Genomic DNA, 8,172 nt, shown 5'->3' with positions numbered 1-8,172 from the left:
TCGGAGGCCCTTCCACCTGCCAACATCCACGCTGCTGCTCCTCCTCAAACACACTGCACTGAACATGTTTACAACCTGGCCCCAAGCACTGTGGGGTTGGCAAAGACAAAGTGGTGGCAGGGAGTAGCCCCTGTCTACTCACGGTTTTGTTTGGGAACCACTGCATCAGACGAACGATTAAAAGTAATCACTAATATTACGCACAATACTATGGGAAAATTTCCCATTTGGGTATTCTTTTGCTTAGCTATTCTTAAATCCCTCTTACTAGTTCTTCAGGCACAGAGACAACTGCAGGTTCTGTAGCTGGGGAGGACACAAAGGCAGTTGCAGGCTGGGTAGCTGCTGTGGACACTGAGGCGGAAGCAGGCTGGCTGGATTAAGGAACATACAGGCCTGGAACAGATACTGTCTGCAATGATTACTGTAAGACATACTAGCTTTTAGAGAAAAGAGAACTAAAAATGCTTGTTTTACCTGTCATACATTGTTTAAAGAAAAAGAAAATTATTTATTACTAAACAATACTTATTATAAAGACTAACTTTTAATATTGACCAAATACTAAATGTATGCAGTACTAAAATCAGATATATTGTTCAAAAGTCAATCTAAACTTTATAAATTATTTGTTTTAAATTGTTTCCCAACCTTACTAATATCTTATTCCTCCAAAACTTTGTTTAGTAGAACAATAAAGTTGTGGACAGTGTAATTGGATCTTCTGGCACTAGGATGGGATTGAACCTAAGATCAGGTGCTAGGTGGGAATCGAACCTGTGACCTTTGAATCTACGTTAAACTTCCCTTATTTCCCAGAAACGGTCAAATTTCAGCAATTAAATTAGAATCTGACTTAATAGAAACTATAAAACTCTTACACTATGTGTGTATTTTAGCATCTTTCTCATCTTTTCTCTCATTTCTTCTTTTTTCCTCCTTTTTCCTCTTCCTTTTCCTCTTTTTCCTTCTTCTCTCCCTCTTCCCCTTTTTCCTTTTCTTCCCCCCCCCTTACCGACTGTTCTTCCCCAGCTTTGGCGCAGCAGGCAACGCGTCAGTCTCATAATCGGAAGATCATGAGTTCAACCCTCACACAGGGCAGGTGTTTCAAAATAAATTTTAAAAAAGCGATGAATGATGAAAATACAGTGTCTTTCAGGTGGTTGTCAGAAGTGCATTCACAAACAATATTGTGTTCTCCCAGGTACTGGAAGCCACCTGTCTCCACCAATGTATCTCTTAGCATCTGTGTTACAAACTTTGCAGTGAAGGTTCTATTTTCCAGCAGAAAGGTAACAGGTGTGTTATTCTCGACAATGATTTGTATCGTAGCAGTGCAATCATTCTGCCCATGTTTGAATTGTCTGTAGGTCTCTATTCTGTCAGGGTTTAACAGAAAGTACTCCTTCGAGCCGGATTTGAACCAGCAATCAAAGAATGTCAGTTTTACACCTCTACAGTCCTCCGCTCTACCAACTGAGCTATCAAAGGGAGCTAATACACACCTGTGCACTTCCCATTCTTGGGAATGTGATAACACAGGACACCTTGGAGGGAATTTCTTTAGATTTTGCAAAAACATTCACATGAAATCACAGATCCCACCCAGAAAAGAGAAGATTGAACATCTTACACTCTGATCTTAAACTACTTGGGTCTTTGACCCTACCGCCAACCTATGCTTTTATCCAGACCTTTTTAAAACGTTTTCACCTTGAGCAAGAACAAGTGTATGTTTTAACAAATCGTCGCTCTCTCATTCCAGTGAGTCCAGTGCGTGGGCTGGCTTTTGGCGAGCCCTCAACTGTTTGGTGCAACATGAATCATTTGGCTCTCCCAAACAGACTCCGCGGCTTGTCATGGATGGTGACTCATCTGATCCTCCTGGTCAGGTTCGTTATGCACCCCTGGGCGTGTCAGGACCCTCATTCTGCCACCGACCTGTGAAGCATTCGCTTTGGGAGTGCAGCGCTGCCATAGACCTGTGCGCAACGGCCCGGCTTCTTGCAATTCCCGTACTTATCAGCAAGGGAAGTCCTCACAGCACAGCTAGTGCTATGTGGGGCAAGGCCAAAGAAACAGATACCAGCATGTCACTTGACATGACAAAATGTGATACAATTTTGTAGTATGTAAGTACTGGCTTTTCCCTTGCAAACGTTTTGTTCCAATAACATTAACAAGCATACTGCTAGTTAAATTCCTTGTGTTTGTCACGATTTGGGGAAAAAATACTCGCAGGTAGTGTGGCCGAGTGGTCTAAGGCGCTGGATCAAGGCTCCAGTCTCTCTGGAGGCGTGGGTTCAAATCCCACCACTGCCATTTGCTGAAATGTTACGTACAGTGTGTCTGAGTACGTGCAAATGTGTATGTGTTAATCTGTAGCTCCTAGCTTGAGTGAAATCACCTTGTATACTCTCCACTGCTTCACCGCAAACACCACACCCACACCATAAATCTCACTATGTAACCTGATTCTTTTTTGATTAATAAAAAGACTGCCTTCAGGGGAATTTCTCCAAAACTGCTCAGGTCTGTCTGATGAGACGTTTCTGAGGCTTCCCTTAGTATTTCATTTCAGTCTCTTGTTTTCTGTCTGAGATCTAGAAACTTATAGTGTGGTTAGCGAACCAAACGGGGTAATTCTTTAGAATTATCCCCAACAGCCAGTTAAACGTTTGTTACAGTCCAAATTTGGGGGCTCTTGCAGGACTTTTAGGCTAAGCTTTCCAGTTTCTATCAATGTGAAGTAAAGCAGAAGATGTAGTAATTCAAAGAAACAGAAAAGTAGCTTCTCACAGGTGCCGTGACCCAGATTCCTACCGAGGTTGCTGCAGACACCGCAACGCAGAGTAACAAGCACTATAAGATCATGACCATTTGGTAAATCGCTGCGTTGTTGTGATAGCATAGTCGGAAATCGGATCCACAATTATGCTGCTATTTTCTAGGTTCCCTTAATGGATGAGTAACAACTGACAATTCCAGGGATAGTTTATCTAGTACTGCTGATTAGAAAAAAACAACTGAGAAAGCTTGATGATAGCTGTGCTTGAGTTAAATTGAAGGATTTAGAGCTGTTTCAGCCCATTTGGAAAGCTATTTATGCATCATTTGGCTTTTTACTGTGTATTTAATTTACTGTGATAGACAGTTTGTACAGGAGTAAACTTGGAAATGAGGATCAAGTAATTAAATAGTTAAAGAACAGAACAAACTATCCAGGAGTCAACCCTAACATCTTGTTATCTGTAGTCAGACGCATTACCCATTGCCCCACTAGCTCTATGTTCAGAGAGCATTGGAAGTACCTGGCTTCTCACACCATTCTATGCAAACAGTGTTGCTCTTTGTTGGCAAGTGTACAGAAAGCCAGTCAAATCTTTGTTGTACTCCAACATGTGGGGCCTCCTGCAGGACCTTTATCCTAAGCTGTCCAGTTTCTATCAATGTAAAATGAAGCAGAGAATGGAACAATTTGGAGGCATAACAGAGAACTAGCTTTACAAAACTGCCCGACCCGGATTCGAACCGGGGTTGCTGCGCACACAACGCAGAGTACTAACCACTATACGATCACGGCCCCTTAGTAACATTAGGGCCTTGTTGTTGTGAAAGCATAGTGGGAACTCTGAATATCAACGCTACTGATATTTTCCCGCTTTCCCTGATTGTTGACTAACAAATGAAAATATTATGGATGGTTTATCTGGCACTGCTGATTCTGTCCTTCAGGGAGATTTTTTTTGTTCAAGGAAAGATGATTAGCAAGCAAAAACAGAAAAACTACAGCAAGAGCTTGATTATTGCTGTAGTTGACTGACACTTAGAGGCTTGGATGAATTTACACACACGTTGAAACAATAATTACTCACTAGTTGGCTCTTTATAGATGTACATTTTCTTTGTAGAGTTTGTCCTGGGGGGTAAATTTGGAGAGGACAAACAAGGGATTTAGTTGCTAAAGAGCACTACGAGCTAGCCAGGAGTCGAACCTAGAATCTTCTGATCCGTAGTCAGACGCGTTATCCATTGCGCCACTAGCCCTACGTTCACAACAGAAAGATAGCTAGTAAGAGTATCTAGTACTGCTGATTCTAAAAAAAACAACAGAGAAAGCTTGATGATAGCTGTGCTTCAGTTAAATTGAACGATTTAGAGTTGTTCTAGCACATGTTGAAAAGGGCCTCCGAGGCCACAGCAATTCGGGCAGGTAGATTTATTCCCTGCAGGATCAGTGTAACATCCTGGCGCTTCACCCGTTTATTATGCCACTGCATGAGGGTTGTTTGATTGATCTCAACCAGCTGCAGTGTAGTGCTCTGCATGATGGCTCCATTACCCTGAATAAACTGCCGGATTTTGCGGTAATCCTGCAGGACACAAGTCCATCTTGTAGTATAGTCCTGTCCTTTACCCTTTACTTTCCTTTTTGGATTCTTGTGTAAATCACAGAGGAGATAAAACTGTAAAGTAGCTACAAATGTGCGCCAAGAGGCGCACATATTTAGAAAAGCATTTGCTTGTGTAGCATTCCTGTGGGTGTAATATCAATAAATATGACATTATGTTATTATTGACATAAGTAAATGTCATCAGAGCAAAAGTGTTTTTACTTTCTTTGCAAAAAAATGTTGTATTTTGTCAACTGTATAAGTTAGAATGATTATTTCTTCACAGTGTGACTCCCAAGACATATGAGAAGTGTTTTAGAGAGGAAAATGGCTTAGGTTTTACTTATCTGTCTGTGATATCAATACATATCTGGTAGATTCGTGTTCCGTTTTATTTATTTATTTGTCTTTATTTAACCTGCAAGTGACCTCACTGCAACTCAAATATTCTAATAACCCAGTTTGTCCTAAAAACAATTATGTTCACATCTTGACTGTAGACAACAGGGTTGATGTTTTACAAGCTTTTTTATAAAATAAATCCAGACGGACAATGAACTGCAAAAATGGCCTAAGGCTGAACCTGGTAAAAGGTATGAGGTACTCATGCATAGCTTGCCAGTGATTTACCTACTGTAGATGGTGGTCGTCATGCCAATGATGCTTGAAAATGTGCAGATGGTGATTCAGAGAGGAATTAACAGTTTAAAGTGTAAAGTAACTTAATTTTCTAAAAGTTTCGGTTACAGTGGCATCGAGAGCTCTTCTCTTATATTACCGGCTAAGCAATAACTATTCAACTTCATGTGTTTTTATAATAACCTATGAGTAGCAGTAACGTTCCAGTTCCAGTAGCCTACTTAAGTAAATGTATATTAGTTACATTTTACCACTGGATCTAAACACTTGCTAAGTGTAAAACTGCCAAAAACAGAAGACATGTTTAACCTGCAGAAATACAACGGCAAAGAAATATGACACTTTTACATAATTCAAATTAAGAAAGTTCATTTATAGTTTGTCATTACATTAGCTGACGTTAGTATCCAGTAAGTAAGTAAGTATCCAGTAGTAATCCAGAAATATTAAGACTGCAGCTATGGCATGGTTCTAGATTGGATCATACCTTAGAAGGTTGAAGACCTTACCCTCTGATCTTAAAGTACCTGGGTCTTTACTCCAGTATCATAGCTACATTTGCAGCAAAAGAATGAGTAAAAATCAGTCCTGTATTCAGTGAGGTATGATGTAATAAATGCGCTGACAGCTCATTGCACCTGCCAAACACATTCCACTGAGTGGAGTGGGTGACCGATCCAAGATGGCGGCCCCACGGCTCGTAAGCGCCAGTAGGCAGTAGCGGTCGATGCGGCATCTGCTCTTTATATGTCTATGGTCATAACTACCTCAGAGATGCATGACAAACAATCATCACAGGTTTCATGTTTATAGCATTTACTGTGGCAGACATATTGCTATTTCCCCCCTAAGGGCCAATCTTCACCAAATTTGGTGAAGAAAAAGTGTGTATGCATCTCCTGATCACAGCACATCATACTGTACTGATATTTGGAACATAACTGATAAAAAAGTTATTCATTTGACAGAACAATGTAAGAGAAGTGAATGTACTCTTTCCCCATCACAATCCAGCTCTACTAAACAGAAAAAAAGTTCTGTAAAATGTAGGTTTAGCTCTGCTGTAAAGTGGGACTTACCTCTTTGTATGTGTGTGTGTGTGTGTTTGTGTGTGTGTGTGTGTGTGTGGCTTGTTAAAGGAGAATGATGGTCTATTTCAACACGTAGCTCTGTTGTTTGTACATTAGGAGGTCTGTCATTAGAGAGAAAAATGAAACCAATCGGTGCTGTCTACACCGTGTTATCCTCCTGCTAGAGTTAGCACCCAACAGGCTTAAACAGGGCAAGGTTTAAACCTGTTTTTAGCCTCTAAACAACCAATCAAGCTCACTGAGTACCCAAATGATTTTCACAAGTTCTTTTGCTGCAAAGGTCATACATGTAGCTATGACACAGGATACATGGTTAGGCGTATTTTAACATTCATAGTGGGCTTAACAGTAATAGAATATTCTGATATGATATAAAGTCACCAGACATCCGAGATCAAAACTGGGAACATAATCCCTGAAAATGGAGAAACACAGGGACATTTCCAGTTTGACCATCAATCTGATTGAAAAACCTAATGTTGTGTCATTAAAAACAGAACAGGGACAGAGGTAGTTTTTTTATGTGATGTAGGCTATGATTGGTATTTTACAAATCACACACTATAAATATGGTAGAGAAGCAGAAACAGATAGTTGCAGTAAAGTTAGATATTTAAATAAGTGGAAGAAACAATATGATTATATTATTAGAGTCTACTTGAAGCTTTTTATATTTGTCTCTCTCTCTCACTCACACACACACACACACACACACACACACACACTACTACCACGTTGTTCTGCATCTATCTCCTCCCAGCCCTTGACATTTAGCAGCCCCACTCCCAACACCCACACACACACACTAGGGCTGCACAATATTGACAAAATGTGATATTGCAATATTGATTATGAATACTGCAATATTGATATGTTTTCTGATATTTTTAAACATGTGTAAAATTACAAAAAAGATTCATAACAAATTAAACAAGTTTTCTTACAACCAAAGGTTTATTTCTACTGACAGTCTGCCGTTGCGCCACAAGGTCTACCTACTAATGCATATACACATCAACTTTCTTTTTTATTAATGCATATACACATCAACTTTCTTTTAAAATAATGCATATACACATCAACTTTCTTTTTTATTAATGCATATACACATCAACTTTCTTTTTGATTCATGCATATACACATCAACTTTCTTTTTGATTCATGCATATACACATCAACTTTCTTTTTGATTAATGCATATACACATCAACTTTATTTTGGATTAATGCAAATAAACATCAACCTTCTTTTAAGCTGCAGTACTGGAATGTTAAGTTGCAGTTCTAGAACAATTGGTTGAAGTTTTAGAACCTTTTGAACCTGCATTATCACCAGACTTTAGTTCAATCTGAGGAACAGGATTTAAGGCCATGATTGTAGAATGCAGTGACATTTTAGTCTGGTAAATTGCAGGGATTTTTACCCTGGGATGGAACTGCTAATCTTCCGATTGACAGCCGATCCACCCCAATACAGCCACTTGATACTGTGCAGAACTCAGGGATTCAACATTCTCTAAAACACCACCACCCAACGTAGGGCTCGAACCCACGACCCTGAGATTAAGAGTCTCATACTCTACCGACTGAACTAGCCAGGCACATCACAAGTTTTGAGTTGCGGTCCAAAAATTTTACTTGAAAGTTCTGAAATGTTACAGTTCTAGAATGTTACTTGGCAGTTCTAGAATGTTAGGTTGAAGTTCAAGAAGGTTAAGCTGCCATTCTACAATGTTAGCTTTAATTTCTAGAATGTTAAGCTGCAGTTCTAGAATGTTATGTTGAGTTCTAGAATGTAAAGATGCAGTTCTAGAAAGTTAAGCTTTCAATCTAGAAATTTGAGTTGCAATTCAAGACGAATAGGTTGAGGTTTAAGAATTTTTATAAGTTGCGTTCCCAAAAGGTTGCTCGTAGTCCTAAAAGGTTACATTGTAGTTCGTGAATGGTAATCTGCAGTTCTAGAAAGTTAGATTTAAGTTCTAGAATGTTTAACTGCAGTTCTGGAATGTTAAGTTGCAGTTCTAGAACAATAAGATGTAGTTTTTGAAT

At 39.5% G+C, this 8,172-nt stretch overlaps 1 long non-coding RNA gene and 4 other non-coding genes across 5 annotated transcripts in view; 1 reads left to right on the top strand and 4 right to left on the bottom strand.

Annotated features, from left to right (window-relative positions):
* The window catches only part of LOC117940458, an 18,247-nt gene that overhangs the window by 1,491 nt on the left and 8,584 nt on the right, over window positions 1–8,172 (bottom strand). Inside the window, exon 2 of the long non-coding RNA XR_004655763.1 lies at window positions 529–544. This is a non-coding gene — a long non-coding RNA (uncharacterized LOC117940458). The remainder of the gene's footprint in view (window positions 1–528; window positions 545–8,172) is intronic.
* Window positions 1,404–1,491, bottom strand: trnay-gua. Its single transcript is given in 2 exon segments — window positions 1,404–1,439; window positions 1,455–1,491. It is a non-coding gene; the product is annotated as a tRNA-Tyr (tRNA).
* trnal-aag lies at window positions 2,241–2,322 on the top strand. The gene has a single exon. It is a non-coding gene; the product is annotated as a tRNA-Leu (tRNA).
* trnar-acg lies at window positions 3,975–4,047 on the bottom strand. The gene has a single exon. It is a non-coding gene; the product is annotated as a tRNA-Arg (tRNA).
* On the bottom strand, window positions 7,652–7,724 carry trnak-cuu. The gene has a single exon. It is a non-coding gene; the product is annotated as a tRNA-Lys (tRNA).

Source organism: Etheostoma cragini, unplaced genomic scaffold, assembly GCF_013103735.1.
Source record: "Etheostoma cragini isolate CJK2018 unplaced genomic scaffold, CSU_Ecrag_1.0 ScbMSFa_259, whole genome shotgun sequence".
In the NCBI taxonomy this organism is placed as follows: Eukaryota; Metazoa; Chordata; class Actinopteri; order Perciformes; family Percidae; genus Etheostoma; species Etheostoma cragini.
The sequence above is the reverse complement of the archived record's forward strand: the minus strand, read 5'-3'. Positions and strand labels throughout refer to the sequence as shown.